Source organism: Musca domestica, unplaced genomic scaffold (assembly GCF_030504385.1).
Source record: "Musca domestica strain aabys unplaced genomic scaffold, Musca_domestica.polishedcontigs.V.1.1 14, whole genome shotgun sequence".
Taxonomy (NCBI): Eukaryota; Metazoa; Arthropoda; class Insecta; order Diptera; family Muscidae; genus Musca; species Musca domestica.
In genome coordinates this window covers 746773-763987 of record NW_026712192.1, presented here as the reverse complement: position 1 = coordinate 763987, position 17215 = coordinate 746773, and the positions used below count along the sequence as shown (strand labels likewise).

Genomic DNA, 17215 nt, shown 5'->3' with positions numbered 1-17215 from the left:
CCTGGCATCGCTTTAAGATATTATTTTTTTCTGTTTGATCGCTACCACCCTCTATGTGTATAAGCGATCTTGTTCTCTTCTCAGATTTAAAGGTAAAGATGTTCTCCGTGACATTACACCCCCCTTCCATCTAAACATTTTTGTTGATATCTCCCGGAGTAATGTTTATGTATTACTCAGAAGAAGCGAAGAAGAAGTGCAAGGGTGACTCCATCGAGTTCCCGATTCTTGTCCGGATCCCCGTCTTGTCAATTCATCTGCTGCCTTAGTACGTGAAATATTGCCATGGAACCCATTTTCCAAGGCTTCTCTACACTCTAAAACTGTCATAGATTAAATGGTAGAAAAGATTTGAAGTCTTCAGTTCCACTTGACTATCGAAGTAAATATAGTCACCCGATCGTCAACTTCACAGCTATTACTTGCCATAGATCTATGGCTCTCTTAATCGCAAAGATCTCTGTCTGGAATAAGATCCAGTTTGTAGGATTCGCCAATGTTAAGACTATCTTTAAAGACCCCAGCACCCATCCCGCATTCCAACTTAGAACATTTAGTATAGAAAACTATACCGACGGGTTACGGGTCCAGAAGTTTCTGTCAAATATATGGAAATAGTGAAATCACTGACTGACTGAGAATCAACGCCCAGACGATACGACAGATGGCGCGTAGGCGTGGACGAGTATTTGGAAATTCGTATTAAAAGGGTACGAAACGTACTAGAATTTTGAAATTTCCAATGAGTGTCACTGATGGGGTGCAGGTTAGATATACATGTTCTCAATAGAAAATCTCTACATTTTCTCAGTAGATGTTCTCAATGCAAAATTTGTATAATTTCTCTATAGAAAAACTCTAGATTTTCTCCATAGAAAATCTGTTGATTTTCTCAACAGAAATTTTCTAGATTTTCTCTATAGAAAATTACTATATTTTTTCTATAGAAAATCTCTAGAATTTCTCCATAGAAAATCGCTAGATTTTTTCAAAAGCAAATTTCTAGATCTTTCTATATAAAATCTCTAGATTTTCTCTATGGAAAATCTCTAGATTTTCTCTATGGAAAATTTCTAGATTTTCTCTATGGAAATTTTCTAGATTTTCTCTATGGAAAATCTCTAGCTTTTCTCTATGGAAAATCTCTAGATTTTCTCTATGGAAAATCTGTAGATTTTCTCTATAAAAAATCTGTAGATTTTCTCAATAGAGAATCTCTAGATTTTCTCAATAGAAAATCTCTAGATTTTCTCATTAGAAAATCTCTAGATTTTCTCAATAGAAAATCTCTGGATTATCTCAATAGAAAATCTCTAGATTTTCTCAATAGAAAATCTCTAGATTTTCTCAATAGAAAACCTCTAGATTTTCTCAATAGAAAACCTCTAGATTTTCTCAATAGAAAATCTCTAGATTTTCTCAATAGAAAATTTCTAGATCTTTTCTATAGAAAATCTCTAGATTTTCTCTATGGAAAATCTCTAGATTTTCTCTCAAACAACATTTTCTCAATAGAAAATCTCTAGATTTTCTCAATAGAAAATCTCTAGATTTTTCTCAATAGAAAATCTTTAGATTTTCTCAATAGAAAATTTCTAGATTTTTTCTATAGAAAATCTCTAGATTTTCTCTATGGAAAATTTGTAGATTTTCTCTATGGAAAATCTGTAGATTTTTCTCAATAGAAAATCTCTGTATTTTCTCAATAGAAAATCTAGAAAAAATTTCTAGATTTTTTCTATAGAAAATCTCTAGATTTTCTCTATGGAAAATCTGTAGATTTTCTCATAGAATGTTGGTTGATTTTCGCAATAGAAAATCTCTAGAAAATCTTTATAGAAAATATCTAGATAGTTTCTACAGAAAATCTCTGGATTTCCTCTATAGAAAATCTCTAGATTTTCTCAATAGAAAATCTCTAGATTTTCTCAATAGAAAATCTATAGAAAATGTCTAGATTTTCTCTATAGTTTATGTTTTTTTCGATAGAAAATCAGTAGAATTTTCCAATAGAAAATCTATAGTTAAATTTTCTCAATAGAAAAAACATGTATCAATAGAAAATCTGTAGATTTTCTCAGCAAAAAATCTCTGGAAAAGTCGGTTGATTTTCGCTGATAGAAAACTGTAGATTTTCTCTAAAAAAACCTCTAGATTTTCAATTTCTTGATTTCCTCTATAGAAAAATTGTAGATTTTCTCAATAGAAAATTTCCAAATTTTCTCCATAGATTTTCTCAGTAAAAAATCTGTAGATTTTGTTGATTGCAAATCAAAAGACTTAAGACACGAACTTTGGTTTCCTCTTAATCATAGTTGAATGGTCTCTTTCTCTTGATTTGTTTGTGCCACATCTTTTTTTTACAAATTATGGTTATATCCTTCAGTTTTTTGCTTCACCAAGAAATGTTTTTTTTTTTTCTTGAGGCACAAACAAAAGTTTAACATTACACATAAACTGGCGATTATGTCAACCAGCCACAGATGTCCATTTCGTTTTGAGTGGTAACCTAAAGCGGATCAGTAATTAAGCTAAAAAAAAAAGTATTGAAGATATAATGCAGAGTAACTTTTTACTAATTACAGAGTAAAAAAAGCTGGCATGTATTAATGCAAAGCCTGGAGTAGATTTTAACCCTGACATTTGTTCGAGGCCATGGTAAAACATTGCAGCTATGTATTATAAAGAGCAAGACGGTTTAAGAGATGATCGTATAACTCATCATCATTCGATTAAATGGACAATTTCAAATGTAGTTTAATGTTTTATTTTACATTTGCGAGTATCTCGAATACGATCGAAACTCTGCCGATTGTATAGGTGTTTATTAAAAATTCACAGAACATGTTGGAATATTTATGTGTTACTGTATTGGAGTTTCCTTGGAGTAGAGTACTTATTATGCAGTTTTCAACATGAGGCTGCTGCTAGAACAGCAGCGGAGCTTGATTTCATTTCTGGGCATGTGAAGTTGGATATTTTACAAAATCTAAAATAAATCACAAAACTCTGTTAAGATCTGTAAAACCACATCTATTTAATACCATGAAGCCTGTACAATTATTTAGGAATTTTTTAAATTGCAGCATTGCCACTTTTTTTGGGGTTGGTTGGCCGTTGTTGTTCGCCAATCTGCTTGCATATGAAAATATTTTCCATGCTTATCAATTTAAACAAAATTCAGCTTCAAATTCAAGAAATCATTATAAAATGTTGTAATGTTCGGCTGGCTTTGCTGTGCTTTTTGTTGCTGGGTTGCTGCTGCTGCTGGTGCGTAGGTGGTTAGTAAATTTAATGGGGAGGTTTTCATAACAATAACATATGAATAAATTAACTTCACCATCTGAGCAGTGATGTGAATGAGAACGAACGTGATGTACGAACGCATCAAAACGTTTACCTACAAGCCTGAGAAATATTTGATTGTTTGAGTGCAGAGTTATGAACGATGAGGTATCTGTTTTTTGTTGTGGAATTATGAATTATGTTTTGGAACTCGTTACAATAAGTTACGGGGAAAGGGGGAGTTGTAATATAAGCGAATTTGCGTTTTAATTTTTATGATTACAGATAAATGCATGTGGAGATCATTATCATAGCTGTGAAGAATAGGGGTTCTCTTGTGATGGATTACAAAATTTACTAATGAGACAGTAAATATTTTGTTTTTAAACCCTCCACTAGTTCGTAATGGGTACTACAGTTTGGGACAAAAAATCTAGAGATTTTCTATGGGGAAAATCTAGAAATTTTGTACAGAAAAAATTTACAGATTTTCTATGAGAAAATAAATAGATTTTCTATGGGAAAAAACATTAGATTTTCTATTGAGAAAATCTAGTGATTTTAGAGAAAGTCTCAATGTTTTTATGAGAAAATCTAGAGAGTTTCTATGGTCTACAGATTGTTTTTTGGAGATTTTTTTTCTCTCTAAGAAAATATAGAGATTTTCTCTCTAAGAAAATCTAGAGATTTTCTCTCTAAGAAAATCTAGAGATTTTCTCTCTAAGAAAATCTAGAGATTTTCTTTCTGACAAATACTACAGATTTTCTATTCTGAAAATCTAAAGATTTTCTATAGAGAAAATTTGTACATTTTCTTTTGAGAAAATCTAGAGATTTTCTATTGAGAGAATCTAGAGATTTTCTTTTGAGAGAATCTAGAGATTTTCTTTTAAAAATATTTACAGATTTTCTATGAGGGAAATCTCAGGGTTTCCTATGAGGAAAATCTCAAGATATTCTATGAAGAAAATCTCGAGATTTTCTATTGCAAAATTCCGCCGATATTTATGGTGAGAAAATCTAAAGGTATTTTATTAAGAAAATCCAGAGATTGTCTTTTAAGAAAATCTAGAGATTTTCTACAGATTTTCTATTGAGAAAATGAAGAGATTTCTAATGAGATTATCTACGGATTTTCCGTAGAGAAAATCTCAAGATTTTCTATGGAGAAAATCTCAAGATTTTCTATGGAGAAAATCTCAAGATTTTCTATGGAGAAAATCTCAAGATTTTCTATGGAGAAAATCTCAAGATTTTCTATGGAGAAAATCTCAAGATTTTCTATAGAGAAAATCTACAGATTTTCTATAGCGAAAATCTACAGGTTTTCTATTTAGAAAACCTACAGATTTTCTATTAAGAAAATATTCCGATTTTCTATTGAGAAAATCTACAGATTTTTTATGGAGAAAATCTACATATTTTTTATGGAGAAAATCTACAGATTTTATATTGTGAATATCTACAGATTTTCTATGGAGAAAATCTACATATTTTTTATGGAGAAAATCTACAGATTTTATATTGTGAAAATCTACAGATTTTCTGTTGAGAAAATCTAGAGATTTTCAGATGAGAAAATCTAGAGATTTTCAGATGAGAAAATCTAGAGATTTTCAGATGAGAAAATCTAGATATTTTCAGATGAGAAAATCTAGAGATTTTCAGATGAGAAAATCTAGAGATTTTCAGATGAGAAAGTCTAGAGATTTTCAGATGAGAAAATCTAGAGATTTTCAGATAGGAAAATCTAGAGATTTTCAGATGAGAAAATCCATAGATTTCCTATTAGAAAAAGTCTATAGATTTTCTATTGAAAAAATCTAAAAATTTTCTATTGAGAGAATCTCAAGATTTTGAGATATTGAGAAAATTTTAAGATTTTCTATGGAGAAAATCTACGGAGTCCCTATGGAGGGAAATCTCCAGATCTTCTATTGAGAAAATCTAAAAAATTTCTATGAAGAAAATCTTAAGATTTTTCACTAAGTCTTAAGATTTTCTAATCAGAAAATCTAGAGATTTTCTATTGAGAAAATTGACAGATTTTTTATGAGAAAATTCAAAGTTTTTTCTATTGAGAAAATCTAGAGATTTTCTATGGAGAAAATCTACAGATTTACTATAGAGAAAATTTCCAGGTTTTAATGCTGTACATTTCCAATAATTATCAGTAACATCTGCACACTATTTTACCACCATTATCCCCTATCTCACTCACACCTAAAAAAAGGGTTCTCCATTTATGGATATCTACGTCATTTATTATTACATCAATGTACGCGTATCTATTGATCACTACCCGAACAATTGCTTAAAGTTTAGTTGGAAAATATCTTGGAAATGTGATTTCAAGTAGCCTTAAATAGTTGGAACTTTTCTTGTTCTTGCCAATTGTATAACAAATTAATGACATCACCGATCATGGCCAGGCTAAATATGGCCATCGAAGTACAACAGAAATAAATGTTTACCAAACACATGAACAACACGAGCCAAGCCACGAGATGCATTTCCAAAGCGAAAAGATAGAAAGAAAATCACACAGAACAAAATGATAGACAAATGGTCAGAAAGGTATCAGAGAAATACCACCCCTCCTCTCGCAAAGAACACACGACTAAAACAATGTATTATATGTATGTATAGCAAATAAACATATCAATACTAAAAGCTGGATACACAAAACGAGTTACAGAACCAAAACAAACAAACAACACTGAATGTAAAAAAAGATCAATGTCTTGTTGGCTCTCCTCAAAAAGGAGTGGTGGAGTGGTTATTGAAAGAAACACAGCAACAAAAATAAAATCATAACAGAAATCTCTAGACTTCTAAGCTTTGCTGGAATAGAGAAAAAAAAAAACAGGAAAAACTCGCGCCAACTTTTGCAGCCAGAATGGCAGAGAATTGCGCGCAAAATAAATTACCCGCCAAACTCTGAGCTAAAAAGCGCTAAAAGGATGGATCAGAATCTACAAATAACCGATTACATGTTCCATGGCTATTTTAGGAAAACTTGGCAAATGCGCGCTAAAAGTGCTATGTGTATCATTTAGTTTTTCATTTTCCAAGATCTTTTTCATGTACGGGATAGTTTTTTTTTAAGAATGTAAAGATGTGGTTATAAGGAAAACATAGAGACGAGCGCGTGATTTGGATACAAAATATAAGAAGATATTAAAGGACTTTGACCAGCTTACATAGAATTGTAGGAGACTTGATGATGAAGCCAAAATCGTATTTTTGGACAAATTTTAATAGGTTATTTTGAAAAAATGTTTTTTTTTAAAGGTTTTTAGTGAATAATAATAAATATTTTAGTAAAACCTTTACAAGGATTACCCCTCATGCAAGTATTATTCATTGCAATCCTTATATATACCAAACTAAAATTGTGGACTACGTATAGGCCACATATAGCACCACTCCCGCCAATATTTGGTTGATTTGAGGTTTTAACTTAATTTTACGGTAGGCAATCTTCGTATAAAATATTACATGGTCCATGTGTTCGGTATATTAATATTTAAAGCCACACCATAACCTGCTACGAATTATACGGACATTTTCAATATCAATAGTAGACCCACTTTATAGGTTCCTTCCAAAATCATTATTTGCATTTAATTCTCTACAAATTTTAGAGGTGCTAAATTTTTATTTTTTTCTTATTTTTTTTCTTATTTTTTTCACAACTTTGGAGGTGTTAACTGTTATCTCAATTTTATCACAGGCAGTCTCTAAAAGCATTCTTTAAAAATCTATTAATTTTTAATAAAAAGTCCTGATTTTTGCTCAGTACATATTAAAACTATTCTTAAACGAGTAAAAAAGCTGTAAGTTCGGCTGGGCCGAACTTTGAATACCCTCCACCATTTGGTAAAAATTTAACAATTTTCAAAAACATAAAATCTATTAAAAATTCAGTTAAAATCTTAAAAATACCGAATGTTGCCGTATATTAGGGTCTATACGAAGACTTGGGCCTGCATAGGCAACTTTTTTCGCAAGCTATTACAATATTCAAATGCAAAACTTGAAAAAAAAAATCTGTTTATAATGTGGGGGTTATAAATGGACCTGCCCAGACAATTTTCTGTCATAAAATCATCAAAATACCGAACATTGGGGGTTCCGTTATATGGGGGCTATACGAAGACGTGGACCTGCACAGACAATTTTCTGTCATAGGCTGTTGTATCCATTACTAACTTCAAATACAAAATTTGAAACAATTCCGGTAAATAATGTCGCCAAAATCATCAAAATACCGAATATCGGGGGGTACCGTTGTATGGGGGCTATACGATGACGTGGACCTGCACAGATAATTTTCTGTCATAGGCTGTAGTATTCATTACGAACTTTAAATACTAAATTTGAAATAGTTCCGGTAAATAACATTTCTAAAATCATCAAAATACAGAATATGAGGAGGTACTGTTATATGGGTGCTATAGGAAGACGTGGACCTACATGGCTCATTTTCTGTCTTAGGATGTAGTATCCATTACGAACTTCAAATACCAAAATTGAAACAATTCCGGTAAATAATGACGCTAAAATCATCAAAATACCGCATATCGGGAGGTACCGTTATATGGGTGCTATATGAAGACGTGAACCTACACGGCCCATTTTCTATTTTATGTTGTAGTATCTATTACGAACTTCAAATACCAAATTTTAAATAATTCCGGTAAAAATTGTCGCTAAAATCATCAAAATACCGAATATCGGGAGAAACCGTTATATGGGGGCTATATGATGACGTGGACCTACATGGCCCATTTTCAATACGAAAAGTCCTGCAGACATAATACACATTTGAGTAAAATTTTATCAACCTACTTCATTTCGTTCGGAACCTAGAGTAATTTCCACAGACGGACAGACGGATAAACGGACGGACATTGATAAATCGACATAGAAGTTTATGCCGATCAAGATTATATATATACTTTGTGGGGTCTAAAATGTATATTTCAATGTGTTACAAACGGAATGACAAACTTAATATACCCTCCATACTATGGTGGAGGGTATAAAATATGGAAAAATGTTGATCAAAAATTTGTCTAACAATTCCTGACTTTTGTTCAGGAAGATATTCCAAACAAAATTAAAACAGATCATAGTGTGTTTAAAATTTTTACTCCTCTATAAGAAAACAAATTATACTTTTTTACCATTTACATGGAAGTCGAAGGTTCTTCTCTTACGTCAGCATAACTATATGCTTTCGTTGCAGTACCTGCTTGGGTGTTATCGTGGGAGTCATACTAACCCCCATATGGTGGACAGAACTCCCCCACCCAGACGAGTAAGCAGGGACCTGCATGATCTAGAGAGAGACAGGGGGAGAGAGAGAGAGAGAGAGAGAGAAAAGATCCAGCAATACAAGATAGAGCCCCTAGATCATGAAGCCTATCAAGCGGGTCTGAATGGCATTCATACTGATGCAGTCGCAGACGTAATTAACAATTACAGTATGAAAATGCCATCCTCGGAGTCAACCCCCCATCCATTGCAGCTGAAGAACGTCGGCTGCCTAGGCAAAACGGGGTAGTTTTGACCCAACTACGTTGAGGATAGTGCAGCCGTCTCAATTCGTATTGGGCACGAGTTGACAAAGATGTGCTGAACTCATGTCCAGCGTGCGATAAAGGCTCGGACAGTACGCTGAATCTGTTCAATTGTCCAGCCAAGCCTACCCAACTCCGTCCAAAGGATCTATGGCTACCATAGCCCATATAGGTAGCAGAATTCCAAAACCTGGTATGAAGGTGGTTTTGGAAATTTGTATTAAGTGTGCGAACTGTACTAAATGGTACTAAATTTGGAAAACTTTAGTTTAGGGTGAACGGATGAAGCTGAAATTTTGTTTATAGCCTAGACCCATTGAGGGTCTTTTAAAAATATGTATCAAATCATACGAAAAGTACTGAATGACACTGGAATCGATATATGGAGATGGTTTTGAAAATGTGTTCTATAACTGTACAAAAAGTAATGAATAGTACTATATTTGGTACAATTTGGTATTGGGCTTGAAATCGGAAATTTGATATTAGGCTGAATGACACCATATTTGGTATTAGGTGAAGGGATTGGGCTGGACTCCGCAAATTTGATATTGAGGACTCTGTTGATATCTGGAATCGATATATGGAGGTGGTGTTGAAAATGTGTACTATGACTGTATGAAAAGTACTATATTTGGTACAATTTGGTATTGGGTGAACAATGGTGTTTGAAATCTCAAATTTGGTATTAGGGTCGCTATTCATGTGTAATCTGGAAATGTGGAGTTGATTTCGGAAATGTGTACTATAATTGTACGAAAAGTACAAAATGGTACTATATTTGGCATTGGGTGAAGGCGTAGAAATAAAATTATGAAATTGTATATTTAAACTAATGAATTGGGATTTGGCATGATTTGCGTGATATATGTTTGTACAAAAAGTTCTGTACGGTATTTAATTTGGTATTTAGTGAAGAAATAGTTCTGGAGCCTTCAAATTTACTATAGATGTCACTGTTGGTGTCTGCGCATGGAGTTGGTCTCGCTAAAGTATATTATATTTGTATGAGAAGTACTAAGTGTTACAAAATTGGGTATTTGGCGAAGGAATATAGGTAAAACCCCTGAAATTTGATAATGAGGTCACTGTTGATATCTGGAATTGAGATATGGAGGTGCTTTCGGATATGTATGCTATAATGGTACGAAAATTACAAAATGGCACTGTATTTGATATTGGGTGAAGTCGTAGTGATACAATTATAAAATGTGATATTTAAACTAATGATTGGAGATTTGGCGTAGTTTGCATCATATATTTGTACGAAAAGTACTATACGGTACTAAATTTGGTATTGGGTGAAGAGATTGGTCTGGAGTTCTCAAATTTGATATGCATTTCACTGTTGGTGTCTTGGCATAAGATATATAGTTTGTTTTGGAAATGTGTACTATAATTGATAGAAAAGTAATAAATTGTACTAAATTTCGTATTGGGTGAAGGTATAGAGGTGAAAACCCTTAAATTTTGATATTGAGATTTCTGTTGGTATCTGGTATTGAGATATGGAGGAAATGTGGAAATGTGTACTACAAAAGTACGAAAAGTACTAAGCAGTGCTAAATTTGTTATTAGGTGGATGTATAAAACTAGAATCCCGCAATTTAATATTGTGATCGCCTTTGGTGTCCGTGGTTGTGAAAGTTATATAGGGTGAAGGAATAGAGACGAAGTCCTGAACTTTGATGTTGAGGTTGGAGGGGGAGAGAACTGGTATCATGAAATTTTATATAACTGTCACTGTTGGTGTCCGCCGTTGATGTATGGTAGTAAATTTGGTAATGGGGGTATTACAGAGTTGAAATCCTGAAATTTGATATTGAGGTTGGTTTGGTTGGTTTCTAGGGTTTACATATGGCTGCGTTGAAATAATTTTGGACAGAAAAATTGGATGTAGGTCCATTGTGCAATGGTTTTACTTATATCTTCCTCGGCTAATTCCAAAATAAAAGATTTTGAAGGCTTTTAAGGTTTAAGGTAAAAGGTTAATATTTTCTTATTATTCTATCCGAAAAAGAAAAGACTTTAATAATATCCAAAACCTTGAAGGTCTGAAAATTCTGTACGATTTATAAAGTTTTGATTTTGAAATTTTGGTAAATTTTTAAGGTAGACCTTACGTTGGAGAAGTAGCGGGAACTTGCTGTTTATTATATTTGGCGGAAGGAGTGGATCAATATATCAAATCTTCATATAAGTTATAATGTTATCAAATTAGGATATGCGAAGTTTGAATTGGAAAAATGAATGTATTATGAGAGTTAGTATTCAAGTTTTCAAAAATTAGTATTAGTATTCAAAAATGTTGACCTTTTTGCAGAAAAGCACGAAAGTTGCTTCAGACCTGAAAATTGCTTACGATTTGTAGATTTCCAACGTTTAAAATCGATTATTTGATGAAGTAGGAAATTTTCATAGAAAGGTTGGCAAAATGTGTCTAGCAAATATAGAATATAGAAACCCTTATTTAGTGGTACCTAAAAACACTATTTTTCTTGAGCTCTTATGTTCGAACTTCATTTTTTTTTTCTTAAGAAAAAATGTTGTTTCTTATTAATTTTTTTTAATATTGTTGTATAACAAGATCTGATTTCGAAAATCCTTATAACTGTACCTCATTAGGACCACAAAGTGACAGCGTCAACATGATTTGCAAAAAACCTTTAAAGAAGAAAAAAAAACATTCTCAATTCCAACCTAATTTATGTTATATATATTTTCTTCTTTTTTTTGTGGCCATATGCAGATATGACAGGGCTTAGCATCCTCAGACTTTACGACGAATTCAAATTTGGCAAAACGAGGAAGAAGAAGCGCACGTGTGTTTGGCTCGTTCCAGGTAGACAGCTAGCTGGATGCTGGCTGGATGGCTGATTGGGATGATGTTGCTGTTTGTGATATTTTTTTTTCAAAACCAAGAAAAAAATGGAAGACAAGAAAAAACACTAAATCTCCTTCCTCTCTCCCTTCAGATGCCCCTATCCCCAACACACACAAACACTCTCCTTTATGATTTCAAGGAGTTCCAAGCATTAAAAGAACCTTCACTTTAAATGCGTTTTAAAATGTTTTGCAGTCTCCCAAAACCAGTTTCGTTTTTCACATCTTGGTCGATGTTGTTGTTGCTGTTTTTATGCTGTTCCTTCTAAAACGTAAAACCGGGCTAAGAGCCAAGCCAAAAAATAAAAACAACAAAAAAAAAAAAAACCCGAGATTGACTCCTAATGTGGACGTGTTGTACTCCATGATTGTGTATATTTACTATATTTCTTGGAATTTTATGTTTACGTTATGTTATGGACTGCAACAGCAACAATAACAACAACAACAGCAACAACGAGTTGTTGTTTAACATCAACGTCATTGTTGTTATGTTGAACGCATACACAGCACAGGCCCCAAACGAAATAAACACTGAAAGGGAATCAAAAAAGCAATCCCTGCTTTGATGGCTGAGCTTCGGGTTTTCGCTGTGCTTGGCGGGAATATTGACTGCTGGAGCAATGGATCGAAAGGGGGGGTAGTGTTGTGAGCCTTGCAAATAAAATTTGTACTTGGATCACTGGCCAAAGTACGAGGAGAAAATCTTGAAGTGCAGCAGGAAAAAGGGGGAAAAACAACAGCACTAAAGCGTTCTTGAACTCCACAGCAGAAGTTCAAGCTTTGCTAAAGATCCAATGATCTTCGAGTAAAGGGAATGGTATAAAAAAAGGGGCAGCAGTTATGTTTTTATGCGAATAAATGGTGGAACAGTTTAAGAAACCATCAAGATTTTTTACTTTGGGAAAGCGGGGATTTTGAAATTGGTTTGGCAATAAGCTTCAAGAAAACTGGTATTTACCCAGTAAAGAAAGATCCAAAGTCTGGTAGGGTCGATTTTATGATACCCTACAACACTATTCTTAATCAATATTATATGGGAATTTGTTTGAAGTAGATCATAGGACCAATGATCTTTTTTCGATCGATTTTTATATATACTTTTTTGCACAATAAACGTGAAATCGGACGAAAAAAATATATGGGAGCTATATGCAAATCTGAACCGATCTCTAAAAAAATAGCCCATATATTTCTATGCTGTATCTGATTGCTTGCACCAAATATCGTTATTTTAGAGTGCATATTACGGCTGTGGCGAACAAAAATAGCAAATCGGATGAACAATATATATGGGAGCTATAGCTATATGTGAAGCGATTATCGCCAAATTCGACACACTTTCTTCCAGGCTGAAATCGGTTGTATGTGCCAAAATCTATTGCATTCGGTCTTATATTAACCATTTAGTGCACAACAAGTTAAAAAGCAGTAAGTTTGGCTGGGCCGAACTTTTAATACCCTACACCATTTGGAACGAATTTGGAAATAAAATCCAGAAAAATGTTTGTTAGAATTTTAAAAATACCGAATATAGCCGTTATATTGGTGCCTATACAACGTGGACCCACACATGCATTGTTTGTCATAAATCATTACCAAATTCAAATTCGGAACTTGAATTAAACGGTGAATAATGTAGCTAAAATCTTAAAAATATCGTATATAAGGAGGTACCGTTATATCGGAGCTGTGCGAAGACCTGGACCAGTATAGACAATTTTTTGTCATAGGATGTAGCATCCATTACGAACTTCAAAGACGACATTTCAAACAATTTCTGTGAGTATTGTACCTAAACTCGTCAAAATACCGAAAATAGGGAGGTACTTGTATATGGGGCCTATACGAAGACCTGGACCTGCATAGACAATTTTCTGTCACAGGCTGTAGTTTCCATTACGAACTCTAAAAGCGTAATTTGAAAAAATTTTGGTGAATAAAGAGGCTAAAATCATCAAAATACGGAATATCGGGAGGTACCGTTATATGGAGGCTATACGAAGACGTGGACCTGCACAGACAATTTTCTGTCTTAGGCTGTAGTATCCATTGCGAACTTCAAATACCAAATTTTAAACAATTCCGATTAATTATGTCGCTAAAATCATCAAAATACCAAATATCGGGAGGTACCGTTATATGGGGGCTATATGACAACGTGGACCTACATGGCCCATTTACGAAATCAACCTACCTACTGAAAAAATAAACATGTGTACAAAATTTTAGCCTTCTATCTCAATTCGTTCGAAAGATAGCGTAATTACAACAGACAGACGGACATCGCTAAATCGACTTAGAATTTTATGCTGATCAGGAATATATATACTTGGTTGGGTCTGACATGAATATTTCGAGGAGTTACAAACGGAATGACAAAGTTAATATACCCTCCATAGTATGGTGGAGGGTATAAAAAAACTTAAAATCGAATAAAGATATGTATGGGAGCTATATCCAAATCTGAACCGATCTGGATAAAATTTGGAAAAGTTGTATCTGTGCTGTATTTGATATTTTTCCCCGAACGTCGCTACTACCGTGATATGATGAACAATATATACGGTAGCTACAGCTATATTTTAACCGATTTGCACCGAATTTGACATATTTCTTTTTAGGCTCAATCTTGTTATATGTGCCAAATTCCATCCAGTTTGGACTAATATTACAGATTTAGTGCCTAATACAAAGCAAATCGGACGAAGATATATATGGAAGCTATATCTAAATTTTGACCGATTATCTCCAATTTCAATAGGGTTCGTCCCTGGGCCAAACAAATGATTTGTGCAAAATTTCATCTGGATAGGGCAATAAATGCGAACTGTACTTTGTTTACAAAAATACATGGACAGACGGACAGACGGACATGCATAAATCGATTCAGAATGTGATTCTATGCATACGCCTCCCTCTCTATGCTACAAACTACTACTACTATTATTGCTTCCGAAAGACTTAATTAAATTGTTCATAAAGTCGTCATAAAAAATCGTTGGACCCTCTTTCTTTTTAGATCGAGTTCGAAGATGGTTTAATATCGACCCACTTCTTCTCGTAAAACCCACCCTCAAAACGCTCACTCCATTTGGTATTTCCGCCCGAAAGGAAGAGGGTATATATCATTGTATAGGTCAAAGTAATAGAAATAACGGTCTTAGACCCTAGGTCTCTTTGGACCAAATCCGTTTCAGGACATTTGGAGCTGATCTATGGATGCAAGTTCGTCCATTGTCTGGCTGGTACGCACGATAACTCTCAAAGGGAATATCCCATTTGGACCAAATTTAGTACATCCTCAGATTATTATCAAACTTAGATCGAGTTCGGATATGGGCAATATCGGCCCTCTCCTTCTGAAACCTCCCCTCAAAATTTTCAAAGAAAATAATTTACTGTCCAGAGAGAGAGAGAGAGAGAGAGAGAGAGAGTATAATTCGATTTTGATCCAACTTTGCTAATCCTAATATTTGCATCAGTGCTAGGTCAGGTGCGAAAATGGACAATATCGGTCCACTTCTTCTAAAACCTGCCCCACAAAGGGTCAAAATTTTAAATAACTATAACTCTTATAAAATGTGAAGTAAGAGTCCGATTGTCTTCAAATTACAAACATTACAATATTTTTATTAACCCAAAATCTGGTCTGACGATGGAATATATTGGTCCACGCCTTCTGGTACCTCCCCACAAAGGATCAAAATTTTGAATATCCACGAAGCTCATAAAACGCGAAATTAACATCCGATTCCATTCAGATTTGGCAAATCTCCATATTTCTATCAACACAAGATCTGCTATAAAGATGGCAGAGATCAGATCATTCCTTCTGGTACCTCCCTCACAAAGGATCAAAGTTTTGAATAACCAAAACGATTATAAAATCCGAAATAAGCATTCGGTTCTCTTCATATTTCACACATACCGTTATATCTACAAACACAAGATCTGCTGTGAAGATGGGATATATCGGTCCACTTTGGCTGGTACCTCCCCCACAAAGGGCCAACATATTGAATATTCATAAAACTCATAAAGCACGAAATTGACATGTAACTCCATTCAGATTTGGCAAATCTCAATATTTCCATCAACATAAGATCTGTTATAAAGATGGTAGATATCGGACTAATTCTTTTGTTACCTCTCCCGCAAAAGGGTAAAAATTTTGAATAACCAAAATGATTATAAAATCCGAAATAAGCATCCGTTTCCCTTCATATTTCACATATACCATTATTTCTACTAACACAAGATCTGCTGTGAAGATGGGATTTATCGGCGAGCTCCTTCTTTTATCTTCCCCATAATAGGTCCAAATTTTAAAAACCATGAAGCTCATAAAACGCGAAATGTGCATTCGATTCTATACGGACTTGGTACATCTCCATATTTACATTAACACAAAATCTGGTGTGAAGATGGAATATATCGGCTCACCTCTTCTAGTTACTCCCCACAATTTTCAGTAACTGGGTTTATAATAACTTGTGAAACAGGTCAGAGATTTTTGAAGTATCTAAATATTTATCTTAACCAGAGATCCGATGTAGGTTTCTTATTAATTTTGATTAACACCGATTCGCATAAAATTGGAGATAAATGTTAGATTTTCATTAAATTTTGCACCCAATATTTTTATTAGTATTAGACGAAGTGGAATACATCGGTCCACTATATTTGGAACTTCAGGCACATTTCCACATTTTCCAAAAAATATGACACATCTCATATAGACTGAAGGAAGTAGTCGATAAAGTCATATAGATAAAAATATTGGGCTATAACTACCTGTACCATCCGGAATCAACATTTAAATAATCACAACGCAAGTCAACATTATTTGTACCCTCCACCATACTATGGAGGGTATATTAACTTTGTCATTCCGTTTGCAAATCCTCGAAATACTCATGCCAGACCCAACAAAGTATACATATTCTTGATCAGCGTAAAATTCTAAGTCGATTTAGTGATGTCCGTCTGCCTGTCTGTCCGTCTGTCTGTTGTAATCACGCTATCTTTCGAACGAGTCAAGATAGAAGCCTAACATTTTGCACACATTTTTATTTTTCCAGTAGGCAGGCTAAATTCGTAAATGGGCCATGTAGGTCCAGGTTTTCATATAGCCCCCGTATAACGGTACCTCCCGATATTGGGTATTTTGATGATTTTAGAGACATTATTCACCGGAATTGTTTCGACGTTGGTATTTGAAGTTCTAAATGGATACTGCAGCCTATGACAGAAAATTATCTGTGCAGGCCCACGTCTTCGTATAGCCCCCATGTAACGGTACCTCCCGATACTCGGAATTTTGATGATTTTAGCGACATTATTCACCGGAATTGTTTCAATTTTGATAATATAATATAATATAATATAATATAATATAATATAATATATATAATATAATATAATATAATATATATAATATAATATAATATAATATA

The 17215-nt window shown here is 33.8% G+C and overlaps 1 protein-coding gene across 2 annotated transcripts in view; it reads right to left on the bottom strand.

The window, feature by feature from the left end:
* Positions 1-17215, bottom strand: part of LOC101888198 (uncharacterized) — a 303808-nt gene that overhangs the window by 165832 nt on the left and 120761 nt on the right. The gene's annotated exons all lie outside the window — the stretch shown is intronic.